This window comes from Zonotrichia leucophrys, chromosome 5 (assembly GCF_028769735.1).
Source record: "Zonotrichia leucophrys gambelii isolate GWCS_2022_RI chromosome 5, RI_Zleu_2.0, whole genome shotgun sequence".
Classification (NCBI taxonomy): Eukaryota; Metazoa; Chordata; class Aves; order Passeriformes; family Passerellidae; genus Zonotrichia; species Zonotrichia leucophrys.
In genome coordinates, this window is record NC_088175.1 from 55,488,431 (window position 1) to 55,501,384 (window position 12,954).

A 12,954-nucleotide genomic window follows, 5' to 3' on the forward strand; every position below is an offset into this window, starting at 1 on the left:
TACTACATCACTTGTGTAAATGCACCAGAGCAGAGCCTTCCATGCAGGGTGGATTGTCACACGCTGTCACATGTTGAATGACACACAGAGCTGGCCACTGATTCCTTAGAGTGTCACAGCTCTCATTCTGCTGGGGCAGCACAGTGTACCCTCAAAATACAACTTGTGCAGCCTTTACACACTCCCTTCATATCAGCTTGGTTACACTTCAAGCTTTATTTGGAAAGTTCTATTACAATCCCCTTTCCTCAGTGTCAAAAATGTTCCAGAAAGTCATTGATGTTCCATGGAAACACAGTTTCCACTCCCCATAACTTCTTTCCTCCTTCCTGCCAAGCTGCTCCTCCCCTATTCATCAGCACCTGCTCTGAATTTCATGAATAGCTTTGTTCAAATTGCTGGGGCCATGGCTCAAATTAGGAATGGAAGGAAATTAAGTGAAAAGGAAGGAAAAGGAAAGGAAAGGAAAAGGAAATTTCAGGAAGGAAGAAGGGAAAAAGGAAATTTCAGGAAAGGAAGGAAAATAGGAAATTTCAGGAAAGGAAAGGAAAGGAAATTCGGAAAGGAAAGGAAAGGAAGAAGGAAAGGAAAGAAAGAAAGAAAAAGGAAAGAAAGAAGAAGAAAGAAAGAAAGAAAGAAAAAAAGAAGAAAGAAAGAAAGAAGAAAGAAAGAAAGAAGAAAGAAAGAAAGAAAAAAAGAAAGAAAGAAAGAAAGAAAGAAAGAAAAAGAAAGAAAGAAAGAAAGAAAAAGAAAGAAAGAAAGAAAGAAAGGAAAGAGAAAAGGAAAGAAAGAAGAAAGAAAGAAAGAAAGAAAAAGAAAGAAAGAAAGAAAGAAAGAAAGAAAGAAAGAAAGAAAGAAAGAAAGAAAGAAAGAAAGAAAGAAAGAAAGAAAGAAAGAAAGAAAGAAAGAAAGAAAGAAAGAAAGAAAGAAAGAAAGAAAGAAAGAAAGAAAGTCTGTCTTTCTGTGTCTTGGCAAAAACCCTGTATTTGTGTAGTACCTGGCAAGCTCAGCAGTGTTTTTGTAGTTGCCATATGGATTAAGGACACACTCCCACCAGCTCTTTGGTGCTTGCTCTTGCTCAACTTCCTTGTCCCCTCTCCCCCCACCTTTTATTTTATCTCCTTTTAACTTGTTTCCAAGCTCCCTTTGGAATTTGGCCCTTCTGCTCCTTGGAGGGGAGCACAGAGGAGGGGAGCCCCTCTCCTCAGGGGACACTGTGGGTGACACTGCTGCGGAGCTTCGGGCTGGGAAGATCCAGTTTCTATTGAGGAATAACCTGAGCAGGGAGTGGTGTCTGATTTCCCTGGCAGAGTGAGCTTTTGATGCAGGTATTTCCTGTGGGATCGTGCACCACCTGGCAGAGGGAGGCCTCGCCTGCCCAAGGCCTCCTGGCTACTTTCTGTAATAAAAACGCTGAACAATGTCAGTCTGCTGTGCCTCGCTGCAGTGGGTGTTCTCCTCCCCTTCTCCGAGCACTTACAAGCAGCCTTTCCCATTTATTAGCCGAGTGGAAGCGCTGCAGAGTGATCTCAGAACACATCCTGCTAAGGCAGTCTCAGGATTTTATAGACTTGAAAAAGAAAACAACAAAAAATCCTAAACAAAAATCTGTGACTCATGGGAAGAGCACTTACGCGTCTGAAACATACTATCATCAGCTTACTAGTGCTGCACTTCACATGGCTTAATTATGTGATTATTTAGTCTATTATCTCCAAAAGAACTTATTTTCATCAGTCAAATTGTGCTCATGAGCAGGTCTTTGGATAATGTGTTAAAAGCCTCTAGGAAAAATATTTAATCCTTGTTTCAATTTAATGTAATCCTCTTGTTTTAATCTCTTACAGTGTCATTTTTTTACATGTAAGCAGGCTATTAGTTTATGCATTTAATTATCAGTGTAGCCTTATATGGTTATTTTCTGCCTTCCACTGAATCTCCCCTTGACAGACATATCTTAAGAGCAGATGAAAAGTAACTTTGGAAATTAGGAGACATGGACCACCTTCTGAAAACTTTGGTGCCTATATTCCTACCACAAGCATAGAAGAAAATGATTTGATTTTAATGGTAGATGTCTGGAATTTCTGTTTCTCTTTATTTCACACTGAAGGGTTTCTTAGTAATTCTGTTCTGGTTTCCTTTTGGAGTGACCAATGACAGGAATCACGAGTCACCAGCAGGTTAAATGTTTAAAACCAGGTTGTCATATTTTTCTGTAATTCAGTTCCTGCACATTTCCTGTGTCCCCTACTTTCTGTCCTTCATTTCAAAAAGCATTACCCTGGCCAGGAAATAGAGTCAGGCACTCAGATTTTGCCATCCTCCACAGGAAGATGCAGCACAGAGAGCTTCAGGTGTCCTGAATGCTCCATACAGCTGTGCCCATCCACAGGACTGAGCTGACCAGAAATGCCTTTCCTCAGCCCATACAGCAAAAGACAGGTTTGAAGTCACTGTATTGTGAATTGCTCACTCTTAGCCCCAGCAGGGATGGTTAAGGCTCTTCAGGAGGTGATTCCAATGTGAAATAAAGTAACCTAATCATCTGATTATTTGGAATTAATTGTGACAGAGATTTCCAAAAGTGACAGTGGATTGGAGAGTGTCAGTGCCACCTCTTCAATGACACTGGACAAACCAACAGTCCATCAAATTTCTCCTCCTCCATAAAAGAATGCAAAACAATAGGTTATTTACATAAAGTGCATGAGAAAGTTCATTACAAGAATGTAACATCAGAAGGCTTAGAAAAACTTTAAAAATCAGGACGACAACTCCTGTGTTTTCCTGAGGTTCTCTTCACCCAGTTGTAAAGGCCAGGGGCTACAGATTTTGCAACACACAAGTGTGCTGAGAATTTGAGGATGTCATTCTCAATTTTTTTTTCTTTCAAGTTATACTTGGTAAATGTGGAGGAATGAGTGTTTCCCTAGATGGTGCATGGTTTATATCATCAGTTTCTCTGCAATACACTCCTTTCCCAGAGCTGCTGCTTTTGTGACCTGGGATGTTGTGTTGCTCTGCTTCCCTGCGTGATTTGTCAAAAATCTGTGGCACAAGGAAAATGGGTTATTTTAGCTTAACTTAATAGGCAAGCTTAAGGAAAAGTCAAACCCAGATCTATTACTCCAGTTTACACAAGCCAGATTAGAAACCATTGCACATGGTTTGCAAGTATGTTTTGTAAACCAGTTTGTGTGCAAATACCAGCTGAGTGAGACTGAAATTTCAGTTGTTTAAAGTCTCTCATCATGTGTCACCAGTGATTCATGTGTAGACCACTTAATCTAGTGAATGAACATAATTACCATTTTTGACAATATTAATTAATAATTAATACTATTTTCTGTATTTTACCTTCATAACCTCCTCCATAATTAGCAACTCCTGTAGCTTTAGTATGCCTAATGGAACAGTTTACTTTTATAGAATGCGTATTTCAGTATTAACCTCTCTTTCATTTCCCTTCCCTCCAATACCTTTCCCCACAGAATTTTCAAGCCTTTCCCTTCTCCTGCAGTGATCAGCAATTGGGCTTCATCATTGCAATTAACAAAGATTTTTGATTCATTTACATGTCAGTGGCATAAATCACTGCTGTATCTATAAACAGGTTTCATTCTCCTTTTCCTGGACATCTGCATTTCTTTCAGCACTAAAGAAAACCACACATACTGTAAAGATCTGTCCACAAGCAAAATTTTCCAACAATTTTTTTTTCCCTAATACTGTTAGGTGTATTTTAATTTTCCTATTTGACAAAAGTGAAACACTTTGTGAAAAGTGGCTCTGACAAAGATGCTTCACCCCGTGGGCAGGTACTGCTCCAAAACCTGCCTGGCTTCCTCACAGGTGAGCTCTCCAGCCCCTGCTGCCAGCATCAAAATATTCTTCTTTTCCATGTGCCATGCCTGGCAATTTCAGGTGAGGAGGTCTAGGGCACTCTAGATTATTTCTTTGTTTTGTTTAGATATTTTATTTCCCTTTTTATTTAGATTATTGCCAGCAGAGCATTTTGACCTGAGCTCAGTCCTGAGGTTTTCATCTTTACTTCAAAAAAGCCATATAAACAGAGTGGTTTAGATTACTGAAGGAAAATGCTATGGAGATCTGTATTGCCACAAAAGGCTTTATTACACAAATATTTGATGCTGAGAAAGAATGTATCTTTCATTAGGGCTCAAAAGGAACGGCTCCAAAGACATTTTATCATGCAGTTTTTGATCTGCCTAGATGAAAGCCCTAACCATTATGGAGCACAAGTGAACATTAGGCCTGGTTCTGTTGTCTAGAATCCCACTGTGATTAGTGCTCCACAAGTTCCAAAAAGTTTGGTCCCTCATCAAAAGCTTGTACGTGGGAAGGTAGCTGTGATACAAAGTATGTAATTAACCTGAGAAATTTACATTTCTGTCAAATTGCTAATGAGCAAAATAACATCAGACACAACAATGGAAAGTAAAAAACCTGGTGTCTAAGTCTGAAAGTATTTTAGATATTGAATTATGAGCTTTAATAAGAGCAGGGGCTGAATAGTTACTGACTGGATGGAAAAGCAGAAACAATGGAAGTCATGGGAAAATGGTGCAATTGGAACTTGCTTTCAACATTTCACATGGCTTTATAAATATTTAGCACCTGACATGCATATGCCCTTCTCCTACTGCTTTGTGTCTCCTCTTACAGCACAGACACTGCCTAAAACAGATTAGGGCCTTGCAAAATCTTTATTAATAATTAGTCCCAAATACAAGAACTGTATCTGAATCTTGATTAACAGAACATGATCTGTTCTGTTATATGATTAATATAACTATTCATATTAATCATGATGTAGTCAATTATCAAGCAAAAGAACTAAAATCATGCTCAATCATGAGTTGAGATGCAATGAAAAGAATATCTTCTTTTTATCCTTTGCTTTAAATTTGACAGGTTGTCAAATATTTCTTTAGAAGTCAAGAATTTCTTTGCATGGGAACATGCACTTCAAATTGCAGAAAGAGGTTTCTAAAGCACCTCACAATTCTCAACAAATTCTTTCAACAGTGTAATGTTTGCAAAAAATCAGAACACATGTTCATAATCTACTCAGGTAAACACAAGATGACTAAGGTTAATTTGATTTTTCTTCCTGATGTCATAATTAAAGTATGAATATCATTTAGACATCAGTAGATAAAAAGTATGTCAATGAAGGACAAGCAAAAATTCAAATTACTAAGGAGCAAAATTACCTTAATTTCAGAGTGGAACGTTTGTAAGCAGTGTGTAATCAGTCTTCAGTTTAAATGAAGATGAAATGAGACTCTTAATTAAATAATCTATTATTGTGTGCACTGGGAAATCGAGCCTAAACATGTACAAGTGCAAAAGCTAAAAGATCCAGCTCCAGTCAGCATTCAATTGCAAAGAACTTTTAGTACAGTAACACTGGCCAAAAATATTTTATTTCTGGGGGAGCTTTTTGGGGGGAGTTGTTTTGTATTGTGTGGCATGAAACGCAGCTGAACAACCCACTGCATGTTTCCCTAGGTGTAAGGAGGGTCAAACTCGAGCCCAAGGTACAAACTTGAAATGCTGATGACACCGATGAGTGTCATGGGCTGGTGTTTGAGCACGGTGTATCCATGAGCAAACACAAGCCTGCAAGGAGACGTTCTGCGATGCTCTGTGAGGAGCCCGTTGCTCACTTGTCACTTGGGCACACCCATGCCCAATTTTCTTTTCAGCAAGCAGCATGATCCTCCGTACCCCCCACTCCGAGGCAATTACTCATGATTATTGCTGGAAGGAACAACAGCACAGCAATCCCCGAGAGCACGTTCGGCCGCGGCGCTGAGCAAACATCGTCACTCGCGCCGTCCTGCCTCGGCACGGCCCTGCTTCTGGAACAGCACCAGCACCAGCCAACCAGTCTGGCAGCACTGAGAGGCATTGCCTTCTCATCAAACATCTCCTCCACCCCAGAACGTGCCCGCAGGGGCTTCCTCTGCAGCATTTGTGGGGGACAGAGGGCGTGGGTGAGAGCCACCTCGTGTTCAGGAGCCCCAGTCCTGCTGGCAGAAGGGGCACAGGTTTAAGTGTCTGTGGCTTCCAGTCAGAGCTGTCCCCCAAAAGGCTGCTGCTTTTGAAAATCACACATGGACACAGGCCAAAAAACCACTTAGACTCTTCTTGGAAATTGTACAGAATTCAAATGTTATGTCTTTGATACTTAAAGCTGAAAACTAATAAGAAGGGAAGCATATGGGTTTATACCAGGACAAAACTTTTGCAATTTCATGCACTGAAACCTGCCCAGAGTTACCACTGGTGCAGTCAAAGAAGGGCTCTTTCCTTAGGCCCAGCTTTTCTAGGCCATAGCAATACATGGGTAGAAAGTGAATTAATCCAGCACAGTCCCATTGAACTGTCTGTTCAAGGCTCACATCCATGACACTGACACTGTCCCAGGCTCACATCCATGACACTGACACTGTCCCAGGCTCACATCCATGACACTGACACTGTCCCACTGAACTCTTTATTCAAGGCTCACATCCATGACTCTGTAGCATTCTCCTGGCTGAGCATCCACATCTCATGTCCGATCTGAGCTGCTCCACTAATTGAGCAAGACAATTTTAAATGGTTATTGTGAAAGCCTAAATTTCCACAAACCCAACTACCTGACCTAGATGATGCTCAGCTGATGTGAAATTTGCAGGAAGGAGAAAACCCCAGCCATTGTCAGCTCCTGACCTCCTTCTAGGAAATGCTTCTGCATCCAATTTACTTCCACAGAATGAAACCCAAGTCAAGGGCTGCCAAGACTAACTGAGGACATTAGTGCTCCAGCAGGATGAGCATGAGACATCCCCAAAGGTGGCTGGAGGCAGCAGCAGTGCACAGGAACCCTCAGCTGCTGCTTCCCCAGCTTTGGAAACCTATCACTGCCTTGGATCAAGGAGGAAACCTCAGCTCTGCAATCTTGCATTCAGGCTTGCTCTGGTTTTAACCTGCTGCAATTAGCATCACTCAGTGCTGGTGCTGATAACAGAATTGCTGCTGTGGCGTAGGAAGATCCATCCTCCCTGATGGAGTGAGATCAGGAATGGATCCCCAGGACAGCCACACATCCCTGCCAGAGCAACCTGGCTTTGTAGAATCATGCTATGTGGTGTGCCACTTTTATCTTGGTCATCATTTTTGTCCTGACTTTACTGCACTGCATAAAATCTGGAAGTAGAAATGCACACAGAGATCTCTAAGATGTGCTACATTGATAGTTTGGAGATGCCTATGGTGTTTAACTGCATGAAAACAGATGTTTATAGTAAGCCTTGACATTAATCTTACGCTGGTAAATTATGCTAGAGGGAAGAAATTGCACTCAGATGTAAGGCATTGATTTCAATCTCCTTTTTTTTTTTCTTTTTCTTGTATCATTTGACAAAAGGAAGAGGAGAATCTTAGTCATTACTGCTGGGTGGACTTCTAGCCAAAACTGATTGCTAGAAACATTAAAAAAATCCCTCTTAGCTCAGAAAATAATGTCACAGTAGAAAAAACACTGCCAAAAGTTTATGTCAGCAAGTTTAAAGAGGCAAGACCATATCACCACTAATTCATATATTAAAAAATGTTCAATTTTATGTATACTGACAACTCGTACACCCTCATCTTCAGCATGAGCAGCAAATATTTATAGCCTGAAAAGAAACATTCAGGGAGTGTCGCAGACATCTTTTTATGAAAAATCCTTTCCTTAGGACTTTTCCTCCTGAGAAGCTGACAGGCCTCAGGAACAAAATGTAAACAATGGTTATCTGCTGCTGTTGAATGCAACGGGTGCATCTGGGATTGGCTCGTGTGGTTGTTTCTAATTAATGGCCAATCACAGTCAGCTGGCTCGGACAGAGAGTCTGGGACAGCTACCTTTGTTATTAATTCTTTTCTATTCTTAGCCAGCCTTCTGATGAGAACTTTTTCTTCTATTCTTTTAGGATAGTTTTAATGTAATATATATCACAAAATAATAAATCAAGCCTTCTGAAACATGGAGTCAGATCCTCATCTCTTCCCTCATCTGAAACCCCTGTGAACACCGTCACACAGGGAGTGCCCAGCCTGGCCTTTTTCAACAGCAAACAACTGCAGGTGAAACTGCCCTGCAAACCTGCCCAAACCCAGGCTGTGCTTCATTCCCTTGGGCTGAGAGGAGAACTGAGGCCTGCAAACCTGCCCAAACCCAGGCTGTGCTTCATTCCCTTGGGCTGAGAGGAGAGCTGAGGCTGAGTGCAGAAAGCCTGGGGAGCCTGCAGAAGATGCATTGCCCTAGGAAAAGCCACAAGGGGAGAAATGTGGCTTCATAGCAGCAAAGCAAAGGCTACAAGGGTACAAAAGGCACACAGCCAGCAGGTACAGTGGCACTTGCTGCTCTCTTCCTGTGCAACTGCACCACGGCATTGTGGCGATGGAGCATCGCAGAGCAGGGTTTGCAGCAGCAGTTCTGATGTGTTCCAAACGTTTCCTTCCTTATTAGGAGTCTCATCAGCTAATTGTTCCAGTGCCTGGAGGTGTCCTGGCTTTTCTGACAAGAGGGAGCTGCTGTAACCAGCACCCCAAGCAGCCTGCCCAAGGTTTTCCTCCTCCTGCCCAGCACGGAGCAGCCAGCAGGCCAGCTGCTCCATCATGAGTGTGTTACACTGACAGCTGCCCTCCTCCTCCTCATCACACAGGGCAAGGCATGAAGGAGCTGCAGCATCTTGACAAAGGCCCTTATTAGGCAAAAGAACTGATATTAACCTTTTATGTAAAACATCCACTGTGGTGCAGGCAGCTCTGACATGGGTTTGGGGGCTGGATGGATACAAGATATGATCTCCACTGAGCAAAGGAATCTGCTCATCCAGCACCCTGCCATAGGGATAACATCTGCTGCCTTCACATGGCTGCATCTTCTCCTTGCAGCTGCATTCCTCTGCAGGTCTCTCCCTCCTACATTTATTCCCTTTCTGCCTTCGGCCCCTGCTTTTCCAGCCCTTCTCCAGTTCCCCCAGCATGTCTCGGGGTGCCAGTGGCCTTGGGGGGCTGGGAGCAAGGAGAAAGAGGCAGGAAACCTGTGGGAAGGTGAGCAGCAGGAGGGGAAATCCTTCTGCCAGAATTCTGGGCTTCTTCAGGAATTCAAGGCCTTGGAACAGCACAGTGCAAGTGCCAGAGCAATATTTCTTCTTCTGAATAGAGACTCCCCCCCTAGGAGATTCCACCTTTATGGGAGCATGTTAATTATTCATTCAGATGCTTTTTAGCTCCACTTTGTTGCTGTTAAACCAGGAACAGAACCACATAACTGAGCAATTTACCAGGCACTTAATTGAGCTCCAGACCTGGAGCAGTGCTGTCTGCAGCTCAGTCTCATGACTTAATTCCTGCAAGGGCTGAGAGAGAAACCACAGGAAACTACAAAGATGATATAACATGTCTTGGTGAGCATTTTTCAAATACACCACCTCAGGAAAAGCAAGCCTTAGGAGTATTATTGAATCTTCTAATGATTCAGCTTATGGCTTTAGCCAAAATTCCTTTTTTTTTTTTTCTCTCTCCTTCACCAAAAAGTTATGACCCTTTCTTTCGCAGGATGAACAATGGTTGCTAACTATAAAATAATACAAAGCTCTTAAACCAATCACAAAGGTTCAGCTAGAAAAAGGAACTCAGTAGCAAAGTGCTGTCACTGGCACTACTCCCAATCAATCTCAAGGATATATCTAAGGTGCAATTTATGGTCCATAAACCAATCCATAATTCTAACTTGGTTTTATTCCAGCACAGCAGCTTAAATATTTATGTAGCTTAAATGAAAGTGGCTAGATATATCCTGGGCTCTAGTAGTGCCTTCCTTCCTTCCTTCCTTCCTTCCGCCACTTCCGCCACTTCCGCCACTTCCTTCCGCCACTCCTTTCCTTTCCTTTCCTTTCCTTTCCTTTCCTTTCCTTTCCTTTCCTTTCCTTTCCTTTCCTTTCCTTTCCTTTCCTTTCCTTTCCTTTCCTTTCCTTTCCTTTCCTTTCCTTTCCTTTCCTTTCCTTTCCTTTCCTTTCCTTTCCTTTCCTTTCCTTTCCTTTCCTTTCCTTTCCTGAAATTTCCTTTCCTGAAATTTCCTTTCCTTTCCTGAAATTTCCTGAAATTTCCTGAAATTTCCTGAAATTTCCTTTCCTGAAATTTCCTTTCCTTTCCTGAAATTTCCTTTCCTGAAATTTCCTTTCCTTTCCTTTCCTGAAATTTCCTTTCCTTTCCTGAAATTTCCTTTCCTTTCCTGAAATTTCCTTTCCTGAAATTTCCTTTCCTTTCTGAAATTTCCTTTCCTTTCCTTTCTGAATTATTTCCATTTCCTGAATTTCCTTTCCTTTCCTGAATTTCTTTCCTGAATTTCCTTTCCTGAAATTTCCTTTCCTTTCCTTTCCTGAAATTTCCTTTCCTTTCCTGAAATTTCCTTTCCTTTCCTTTCCTTTCCTGAAATTTCCTTTCCTGAAATTTCCTTTCCTTTCCTGAAATTTCCTTTCCTGAAATTTCCTTGAAATTTCCTTTCCTTGAAATTTCCTTCCCCTTCCCCTGGCACAGCTTGGATTGGTATTTTTGGGCTGTGCTCTTTTGCAAGCCATGAAAAGCGGAGAGTTGAAAAGAGGTGGATGTGCAAGCCAGTAATGTTGGCTTTTCACAACAGTCTGGGTAAATTAATGCCAAGAAGTTTTTTTCACACTGGAGACCATCAACAAACTGAACTCCAAGGAGAAGGAGGAGGGATCAGCCTCTCCCTAGCTTGCTGTACAGCAATCCCTGCCTGTCCCCTCCCTGAGCAGGGCAGGGAATCAGTGCCTGGCCTTTGGGTGGGATCTGTGTGACACCGGCTGTGCATGGCTGTGGCTGCTCTGCCCCAGACACACTTTGATGTTATGATCAAAACATGCTCTCATTTGGAGCATTTGCATCCCTGCCATGCCCACGTGAGCTCTAGCCATGCAAAAGGGCTGTGCTTGCAGGACTATGCAAAACATCCCCAAGGATTATACAGGAGTTTCCAGGACTTGAGAGAAGTAACAGCAAGAAAAGTTCAAGGAGGAACAACAACTCCTTTTATTAAGCAGTTTATTGTATTACTGTCTGCTCCTACCTGGGGAAAAGGCTGGAAACCTGTTCAGAGGCCCAGCAGTGAATTAGATGCAACTTGTACAATAACTGTGTGGCTCTTGCCAATAGAAATCAGACACAATGTTCCACAATTAACTGCTGACTTCTGATTTTAGGAGGATGGGTGTGAAGGGAAAAAAAAATCTCTTTTCCTCCCTATGTACTTCTTTTCATAAGAATAAAAGTAGAGCCTTGCTGTGGTGTAATTAAGGTTATATATTTGAACTACTTGCTAGAGAAATATATACCTTACTGCTTTTATTTCTTAAAAAGCTGCAATTTGAAATTTTTTAGACCATAGGAAAGTTCAAACAAACTACTGTTTGTACAGCGCTCTTAGGTCTTCACATGAAAAGCCTAAAAGGTGCAGAACATCTGCTAGAACAGCTGTGCCATGAGTTAAATGTCATGGTTTAGGCAATTTTAGTGGCATAAGTTTTCACCCAGTGCCCCATCCAAAGCATTCAGTATTCAGACCTACATTAACTCTGTGCTCAGAGCAAAGGCCTGGCTGCATTTCCTTTGCCATGCTGGCATTAGCAGCCTGAGATTGTGGGTTCCACTTGAACAACAAGGTACTCAAATCCACATCTCTGTGTGGATAAAATATGCCAACAAGTCAAAATGCTTTGTTTGCACAGGTGCTTCACAAGAAACGCTCATTCTTCTGAGACCTTGGGAAGGGGAGAAGTTCTGTTTGTCTCACATCTTTGTCACTGCAGAAGAGGATGCTTGAAGGATGCTTCAATACAGTGCTGACAGCAATGAAATTTATTTTTTCCAACTTGTCCATGCCCAGCTGGCAGGCTGGCATCCTGCTTGGCCAGGCCACCCCCAGCCACCTCCTCCAGGATTCTGGGACATGCTCAGCCTGCCACAGGGAGCAGAAGCACAGGGCAGCTCTGGAAGGAGGGAAGGCCAGGGTGGCTCCTGGAGGAGCTGGTGTGGGCACAGCCTCAGCAGGAAGGGTGGAGGTGACTGCCACCCAGGAGCACAGAGCTCAGGGAGCTCCACAGGGAGGTGGGAGCAGTGGGTTTGGATCCCCTCAGGCACAGGAGGGCCCTAAACCTGGGTAACCTGCTTCTGGATGAGACTTCAAAGCTGGGACTGCTCCTGCTCTCCCACTCACACGCCCTGAGGTGTGGTTTTACCCACACCCCTCACACAGGGCCTTCTGATGGCTCTTCATGAGGGCTGTGCACAGGGCTGATCATCCCTGGGGTGGCTCTGTCCCCAAGATGTCCCCAGGTGCCCTCACACCCCCGCTCCAGACCCCTGCATTCTGCAGCTCACCCCAAGGGCCCTTTCTATGAAGGGGAAATGGCCCTTCCTTCACTGAACCTTGCTTGGTTTTACCCACACCCCTCACATAGGGCCTCCTCATGGCTCTTCATAAGGGCTGTCCATGGGGCTGATCATCCCTGGGGTGGCTCTGTCCCCACACTGTCCCCAGGTGCCCTCACACCCCCTGCTCCAGACCCTGGATTCTGCAGGGCCTCAGGACCCTGCTAACAAAGGGAAATGTCTCTTCACTGAACCAGCAAGGTTTTCTGAAGATAAAATACCCTAAAAGCTGTCAGAGCCTGAAAACAGCCAATAGTGACAGGGCTGGTGGATTGAGAGAAACAAGAGTGCCCCACATGGCACCTCCAACCCAGCCTGGCTCTGAGCAGAGGTGCCAGATCTGCCACAGGCTACAGGGAACCTTCCTTGGAGCTGCCATCCTTGCAGGGATCCCAGCCCACAGAGCTAATTGCATCCAGTCTTATGGGGGGAAGAGAA